This window comes from Peromyscus eremicus, unplaced genomic scaffold (assembly GCF_949786415.1).
Source record: "Peromyscus eremicus unplaced genomic scaffold, PerEre_H2_v1 PerEre#2#unplaced_240, whole genome shotgun sequence".
NCBI lineage: Eukaryota > Metazoa > Chordata > Mammalia > Rodentia > Cricetidae > Peromyscus > Peromyscus eremicus.
The window spans coordinates 251,106-260,012 of NW_026734476.1; the positions used below are offsets into that span (position 1 = coordinate 251,106).

Below are 8,907 nucleotides of genomic sequence, written 5' to 3' on the forward strand. Positions count from 1 at the left end.
CAGGTGAGGGGGCAAGAGCTGGAAGGGAGGAGCGAGGGAAGTTTCCCTATCTGCAGTTCCACATGTCAGCGCCATCACAGTAGCAATCACTTTGAACTCAAGCTTCCTAAGGGACCTTCAGTTTCAGACAAGTACCTCTGTTTTCTTCTCTGAAGTAGTTAAATGTTGAAGGATCCACTGGGAAAGGCCAACTTACAACTACAATCCATTTTTAAGAATCCATACAGTACTGGAGACAGACGATAAAGTGATTAGGATTCATTTTAGGAACATCACCTCTTCAGTGTTTCAGCCCATCTGTATGTTGTCTTTTTTCTTCCTTTTTTTCGTCCTTTATTTTATTGAAACCATTTTTTCATATAATATATCCTGATTAAGATTTCCCCACCCTCTTCTTCTCCCATTTTTCTCCCAACCTCCATCCCATCCTAATCCACTCACTTTCTGTCTCTCATTAAAATGCAATTCCTTCTTAAAGTATGTAAAGAGGACTCATTTAACAAATTAAAGGGATTTATAAATAAGAGCAAATTTCTGATAAGCTTTAGCTCTACTGAAACAAAAGTTTAAAAATAAGATACTTGTGGAAATAATGATGATAAAATACAGTATGTTAGAAAAAGTGGCAATCTAAAATTAGTATCTTCTCAAAGTAAAGCCATAAAATTGAAACCAAGTATAACTACATACTTTCTAAGAATTGGTTTTTGTTTATTTATTTGTTTGTTTGTTTGTTTGTTTGTTTTGAGAAAGCATTTAAAGTTGGATGGGTAGGGAAGGGTAGAGGATTTGGAAGGACTTGTGGGATGGGGAAATCATGATCAAAGTATGAATTTAAATATTGTCTTAAAGAATAAAATGTATAACAAGAAAACAAAATGCCAATGCAGAGCCTGGAGAACAGTGGCAAAATGGTTCCCTGGTGTGGCAGCTTGTTTCTCTACTGCTGTGACAAAGCACAGACCAAAACAATTCTGGGAAAGGGTTTATTTGGCTTACAGGTGACAGTCCACTGTGGAAGGAAGTCAAGGCAGGAGTTTGAGGACAGAAATCTGGAGGCCGAATCTGAAGCAGAGAATATGAATGAATGTTGCTTGCTGGCTTCTGCTCTGCCTTACTATGCTACCTTTCTTATATAGCCTATGTCCACCTACCTAAGCAAGGGACCACTCACAGTGGGCTAGACCTTTCCTCTATCAATCAGCAGTCAAGAAGATGTCCCACACACATGCCCAAAGGCTAGCTAATAAAGACAGTTCTTAAACAAATGTTCCTTCTTCCCAACTTGACAAACAAAACCAAAAATCAGACAGTATATCTTGCATATACAAGCGTCTGGTCTTGAATTCCAGTACTAGGACACAAAAATGAAAAGAAATGGTCATCTTTTTTAAAATATTGTGTTAGTTGCTTGTTAAGACACATAGCAACAGGGACACACAACCATTTCTAATAGAAATGCAAAATAAGAATGCCACTTTAGAAATGGTGTGACAACACCATACCATGCCAAACATTGACATACTATTCTCCAAAATATTGACCCCCCCAACACACACACCTACAAGGATGGAGGTATGCCAAAGGAAGAAAAAAAAGTCTCTATGAAATTGCAGCAATATACACAATAAAATGAATATAGACATTTTGAATGATAACACAAAGTATAGAATAAATATGTATGCATCCACACTGATATAAATAAATGTGAATGCTGCGACTTGAATGTAAGTTGCTTCCGACAGGTTCATATGTTTAAGAACTTGGTTCCCATATAGTACTGCTGTTTGGGAGGCTGTGGAATATTTGGAAGACAGGGTCTCCTAGCTGGTGGATATAGATCACTAGAGGTGGGTTTTGAAGGATAGAGCCTACGCAGATTCTGGACCCCTTTCTGCTTTCTGATATGTTAAGCCCGGAACACATCTGTCACATCTTCTCCCACCATACCGTTCTACCTAGTCTTTTCTGTCATGGTCTGAGTGCTGACTCTGAAACCAGGAGCCCCAGAGTGAAATTCAATCAGATGCTTTCTAAGGCAGAGACGGTCTTTGAGGTTTTCTCCTAACATCAAGAGGGGTTTTCTCAGCTGCTTGATGCTCTTGTTTGTAAAGAGGAACTATCCATTGTTTTCACTTGCTACCAGCACTATTGTGGCTAATCTTCTCTTGATTGCTTGCCAGCAAGATCTACATTTTAATGGGGTCCTTGCATTTGAGTCTTCTCATTCTTGCTTCAGAATAGTTAGTCCCCTTAGGAAGCATTATAGAGCTCTCTGTTCTAACAGCCTAACTCCCAGCATTGGCAGGCATTGCTTATTACTGCTCTATAGATGGAGGCAGAAGTCTATTATTCTCCCACCTGTACCTTTTAGTGTCAGGACAAAGTCAACCCTAGACCCCTGGCTCCTCTTTACCTCTCAGTATGAAGTCTTTTCCTTATAAACCAGCTTAGGTAAGGTTTAGGAGGACCATCGTTCTTGGCCAGTTTATGGAGAAAGTTGCCCAGTTGCAATGGGCCAAGCATCCCAACCATCAGCTCCCTTGGACCTCACATTCATTCTCTTCCTGCTCTCTGCATTTCTCAGAGCCCCCTAACCTCATAGGCCCTCAAGTCCCACCACCAGCCCTAAGCGCTGCCTTGTTGTTTTTACACAGAAACTCTTCCCCAAACTTCCCGTCACCCTTACATGGATCCTAGGAAACGATCTAATGATCAACTTACACTTAAAATGTGAACTTTTAATGGATAACAATCTTGATCTTTGTATAAATATTTTCTGTATAAACAAAAACGAAAAGAATTTATACTAACTTATGGTGCCTTCTATCATCGGTAACAATTATTCTAAACAATGGTATTTGGGTTTACAAGTCAGGTTTAGCAGTTTTTCTCCTTTAAGAGATGATCAGCCACAATGAAAGTCACAATTATGGTACCCCTCCTCTCCATTAAGTGACCTCAGTAACTATCATTCTATAACAATTAGATATCAGTACTTTAATACTGAGTACGTACATGAATCCCTGAAGAATGATGTTCAAATGTAAACTGCTGGGTAGGTCTGCAGTAGAGAATTCTAACTTGTTCCCAGGGGAAACTTTACTTAGAATAACACTGCATAAAAATTAATCTAAAGGAGACTTGATCCTTGACTGAAAATTGGAGTCTTTAGTTCCATTCGTCTACTACACCAAGGATGCTAAGTTATTTACCTTTGGGATGGACTTTTAAAATATTACTAAATTCAGAAATGATCCCTGACCTGTATGTCCCCTCTTGAAAACCCCTGACCCCCACAAACCATAACACTGACAAAAATGAAGAAACACAAGGCAACAAAAAGCTTAGCAAGTAAAGGAGTTTGCTGTGCTAGCCCAACAACCATAGTGTAAGCGCCAAGTCCCAGGGTGGAAGGACAGAACTGACTCTTGAAAGTTGTCCTTGAACCTCTACATGAGGTCCTTCACACATGTGCACACAAACACAGATACATACACATACAGACACAGACACACACACACACACACACACACACACACACACACACACACACATAGCACGTTTCAGAGATCCAGCAGCAGTCTACAAGACTCCACCTACCAGGGTGAGCAGTACAGCTGCCAGGATGGCCTTAGGTCTGCTGACCCAAGCTTCCAGGTCAAGGCGGCGAGCAAAGAAGGGGCCTCCAAGGCTGCCCCCGGACCTGCTAGAGCAGTGGGGTGGTGGTGTCCCAGAACCAAGAGCACACAGAAAGTTGTGACACCAGGGGAGACTACTGCCCATGGACTGATGGTCTCATATTGAGATAGGAGAGGAGAAGGGCTTCCTTCCAAAATCTTGGGCTTCGTGGTGAAGAGCATTCAAGTGGATGCTGCCCCACATCACCAGAAGCAGGGTCCACCGGGGGCACAGGACATCAACAACCTTGTCTCAAAAGGCAGATCGTCCAGGTCCCTGAGGTGGAGACAAGGACACATCAAAAGAAGAAACATTGCACTCACCTGCCCTCTTGCCTACCAAACCTTGGGCCCAGGCCCCCACCTTAACCGTCTCCTAGGCAGCACCAGGCAACCATTCTGACCTACCTCCAGCTCTGTCACAATCCCTCTGCTCTGCACAGACCTCCACCTCCCACCCCTAACCTCCCACCTCCCGACCCTACCCTACACCAAATACCAGGCACTACTCAGGAAACTTCTCTTTCTGTTCTCTAATTTCCTCAAGACCCTATTAGGCATGGAACTCTCTGTATTCTCTGTGGACACCCATCTACCTGTGGCAGGGCCTAGGCACACACAGGATTCAGCTCTCTCAAGAGATTCAAGTGGACTGAGGACAGGTAACATAGAAGCTGAGGGACAAGAAGCAATTCTCACTCTTAACACCAGGATGCCTGCAGCACACACCCACCCTGTCTGTCCTTATGGATTTCCCACAACATTCCCGGTGTCATCACACAAAATTCCCTCCAGGGGCACAGATCCATGGAACAGAAAAAAGTGTCCATAGACAGTGGGTCCTCCCAACAGCCTGCATGAAAAAAACACCAACAACACAACAAAAGATTCTCATTTGTTCTCGCCTCACTTTCTCTCTCTCTCATTTATCTATCCTCCTCTACCTCCACCTCTACCTCTATCTCTGTCTTTCTCTAGGCCTCACTCCTATGTACAGTCCCAACCCTGGTATCCAGGGTAGCTAGGCCATGATGAGTTGGGAAATGCTTTGCACTCCCCAACAGGAAGCCTTCCTTCTCATGAGCACTGAAAGTCTCCAGAGGACCTCCTGTTCATGGCTGACATCTTCCATCATTGAGCCTAGAAGAAAATCACCCTCCCTAGCACCTGGAGACAAGCCTGTCTATGCTCTTCCAACTCTCCCTCTCTGCAAAGCTTCCTGAAGACATGTCCTGAGGCTAAAAGGGGAGCTTCCTGTTGCTGGGGGTTTGGGTGGAGGCCCTGACTTCCCATACATGCTTGCCACGCCACTCCAAAGGACTGTCCTGACACCTTTGATGATTCCTACACAATGCTCTTATCCACCATGCCACAACATGCGCCTGAGACCCAAACCTAACACAGGATGCACCACTCCAAACCTTGTGCTCACCTGAGCTGGAGCTGAAGGATGGCGCCCTAAAAGGCTTCCCTACATGCCAACCTGTCCTTCCCCATCAACCTGTATCTGACCACCATAACTCTTATATACTGTGCCTCTCAGCCACCTCTTATGGATCCAAACTGGACTACACCACATTAACCCAGGCACTCAGAAACATTCAAAAGACACACACACACACACACACACACACACACACACACACACACACACACACACACACAGCAATTCTAAGACTCCAGATAGTACCCTCTGTTAATTTCAGAGCCTTCTCCAAGTACTCTTCCTGTTGAGATGATGTCTGGACAGGGAAGTGCAGGACAAAGGGCTTTCCAACTTCTGACCCTGGGAGTTCTCCGTGGTTTAAGGAAAGTGAGCTAGGCAGGAGAACACAGGAAGGAGTATGCTGTCTGCATGGTTGTCCTGAGAGACCCAGAGGAAGCTTGTCAGGGGAGGCAGGGACCATGAACCCTGGCCACCATGGTACCTAAGTTCTGCCTGGCCTCTTTGTGAGCACACCAATGTCGATGCTTCTACTGGGATTCACTTTGAGCCAGCACACTGCCTTACTGGGTACACACAACCAGCTTGCATAGGATGAGGATGGGGGGGCGGGGCTGGCAAACCACATGTAGGGATCATGGGATGGGGCTCTGCAGCAGGAACCTTTTTGGACAGGTCCCAGTCCCTGAATTCCACCTGTAGCACAGCTCAAAGGGAAACCCTGTCAAAGGAACAAAAGGCAAGCCAGAGAGAAGGCCTGGCAGACAGAGAGGAGAGAGATGTCAGGAGGAGTTAAATGGATGACAGACATTTGGCCAAGGTGGCTAGCAACCAGGCCTGAGACCCTGAGCACCTCCCAGAGATGCAGGGCAGAGTTTGTGTGGTCTCCGGAAGTGAGCTGTGGGTACTGCTTGGGAGGTTCAGACAAAAGCTAGGGGGTCCCTGGGTGGCCTTGTGAACCACGGTAAAGGCAGGCTGTCTGGCACACGGGTAGGAAATTTGCCCAAAACGACCCCCATGAAGCCCAGACTGCACAATCCCCTGCGGAGAGGTCCTCTCCTGCTCCCAGACATGGCAGCCACAGGACCCGGGGAGGCTGTGCGTCCGTGAACCCCAAGCCAGCTACTTGGCGCCCGCCCAGAGCTGGTCCCCTGGACTCTGCTTCCTCCTCCAGCTCTCCTGGGTCATGGAGCGGGCAAGAGAACCGCTTTGGTCCTGGAGGACCCAGGCGGGAGCCCTTCCCTAGCCGACCGGCCTCCCTTTCCAGGGAAGCACAGGGACCTGCTGGCGGAATTGGCAAACTGAATCCGCATGATGGCAGCAGTGCACCGAGAATGCCAAGGGCCAAGGCAGAAGGGTGCACCCCTTCCGCCATTGGCAAAGCTAAAGAAAAAATAAAAAAGCCAAAGCTAGTCTACAAAGCTCCAAGATGGAGGCCAACCACGTAGGCTAGGACCGGCCAGACGTGCCGCTCTAGGGCTGCTGCTAGGGATCGGAGGGTGTTCAGCAGGTGGGGATGTGGTGTGTAGATGGGGCTCACGGACCTTAACTGGTTCCTCCACTGTTTCCTCCAAGCACTGCACTGCCCTGAGACACTGGCTTTGTGCCAGCCCCTGAAGGCCCTACCTGAGGGTATAGTGGGGTGTGGGGAGAGGGGGCAGGTGGTGGAGGGTGTCATGTAGGGGGCCAAGTGGGGACTGTGTGGATGTGAGAGCAGGCACACTGGAGAGCCTGAGCCAGACCCTAAGGGAGTCCTCTACAAACCACATGCCAATCTGAACTATAGGGGAGGAGCCTCACAAACATATTCATGGGTTTGGGGTCCAGGGGCTGAGCATCTCCCCCTAGCAGGCAAACCAGGGTATTCTCACAGCTGCATCCCTGGACTCACCCCGCCCTCACCCCAGACACACAAACACACAGAAACACACACACACACACACACACACACACACACACACACACACACACACACAAACACACATCCACTGGCTGTCTACATGACTCCACCCACCAGGGTGACCAGTACAGCTGCCAGGATGGCCTTGGGTCTGCTGACCCAAGCTTCCAGGTCAAGGTGGCCAGACAAGATGGTCCTCCCAGGCTGAACCCGGTCCTGCTAGGGCAGTGGAGTGGTGGAGTCCCTGAACCGAGAGCACACGGGGAAGTGTGACAACAAAGGGAGACGACCACCCAACTCAATGGGACCCTAGGCCCAGCACCGGCTTCTCACCTGGCAGAAGGCTGTTCACGGATGGACACAAGGAAAAGGCAGGCAGCAGTGTGCACTGGTCAAGGATCCAGGGACAGGGGCCTGAGTCCCCTCTTCCAGGGTCCCATGGTGTAATCTTGAGATGGGAGAGGAGAAGGGCTTCCTTCCAAAACCTTGGACTTGGTAGTGATGTGCATTCAGATGGAATTGCCCCAAATCATCCAAAGCAGGGACCACTGGGGGCCAGGGACATCCATAAACTCGCCTCAACAGGCAGGCCATCCACGGCCCTGAGGTGGGGACAAGGAAACATAAAAAGAAGAAACATTGCACCCACCTGCCCTCTTGCTTACCAAACCCTGGGCTCAGGCCCCCACCTTAACAGTCTCCTAGGCAGCACCAGGCAACCATTCTGACCTACCTCCACCTCTGTCACAATCTCTCTCCTCTGCACAGCCATCCACCTCCCACCCCTCACCTCCCACCTCCCGACCCTACCCTACACCAAATACCAGGCACCACTCAGGAAACTTCTCTTTCTGTTCTCTAACTTCCTCAAGACCCTGTCAGGCATGGAACTCTCTGTATCCTCTGTGGACACCTACCTACCTGTGGCAGGGCCTAGGCACACACAGGACTCAGCTCTCTCAAGAGATTCAAGCTGACCAAGGACAGGCAACATAGAAGCTGAGGGACAAGAAGCAATTCTCACTCTTAACACCAGGATGCCTGCAGCACACACACACCCCAGCACGCCCCTGAGCTCCAACCCACAAACAAAATGCACCACTCCAAACATTGTGCTCACCTGAGCTGGAGCTGAAGGATGGAGCCCTAAAAGGCTTCCCCTACATGCCAACCTGTCCTTCCCCATCAACCTGGACCTGACCACAATAACTCTTATATACTGTGCCTCTCAGACACCTCTTATGGACCCAAACAGGACTACACCACAATAAACCCAGGCACTCACAAACACCCAATACACACACACACACACACACACACACACACACACACACACACAGCAGGTCTAGGACTCCACATACTGCCCTCTGTTAATTTCAGAGCCTTCTCCAAGTATTCTTCCTGTTGAGATGGTGTCTGGACAGGGCAGTGCAGGACAAGGGGCTTTTCGACCTTTGATCCTGGGGGTTCTACCTGGTTTAAGGCAAAGGTGAGCTAAGCAGGAGAACACAGGAAGGAGTATTCGGCCTGCATGTGTGTCCTGCATGACAGAGAAGAAGCTTCTCAGGGGAGGCAAGGGCCGTGAAACCTGGCCTCCATGGTACCTAAGTCCTGCCTGGCCTGTTTGTGAGCACCCCTGAGACCAAACCCTGCTCTGGATGCTTCTACTGGGATTCACCCTGAGCCACCACACTGCCTTAAGCTCTGGATCACTGGGTACACACTGCCAGCTTGCATAGGATGATGATGGGGGGGGGTCCCAGACCAATCGTTGGATTCTGGGGATGTGGCTCTGGAGCAGGAACCTTTTCTGACAGGTCCCAGTCCCTGAATTCCACCTGTAGCACACCTCAAGTGGAAGGCCATTTGTAAAAGGAACAAAA

At 48.4% G+C, this 8,907-nt stretch overlaps 1 long non-coding RNA gene across 1 annotated transcript; it reads right to left on the reverse strand.

Annotated features, from left to right (window-relative positions):
* Positions 1-972: 972 nt before the first annotated feature.
* LOC131901725 (uncharacterized) lies at positions 973-8,697 on the reverse strand. The gene is made up of 6 exons (XR_009376855.1): positions 7,946-8,697; positions 7,358-7,626; positions 4,277-4,354; positions 3,604-3,957; positions 2,725-2,779; positions 973-1,065 (listed from the first exon to the last, which is right to left on the reverse strand). It is a non-coding gene; the product is annotated as an uncharacterized LOC131901725 (long non-coding RNA).
* Positions 8,698-8,907: the final 210 nt, after the last annotated feature.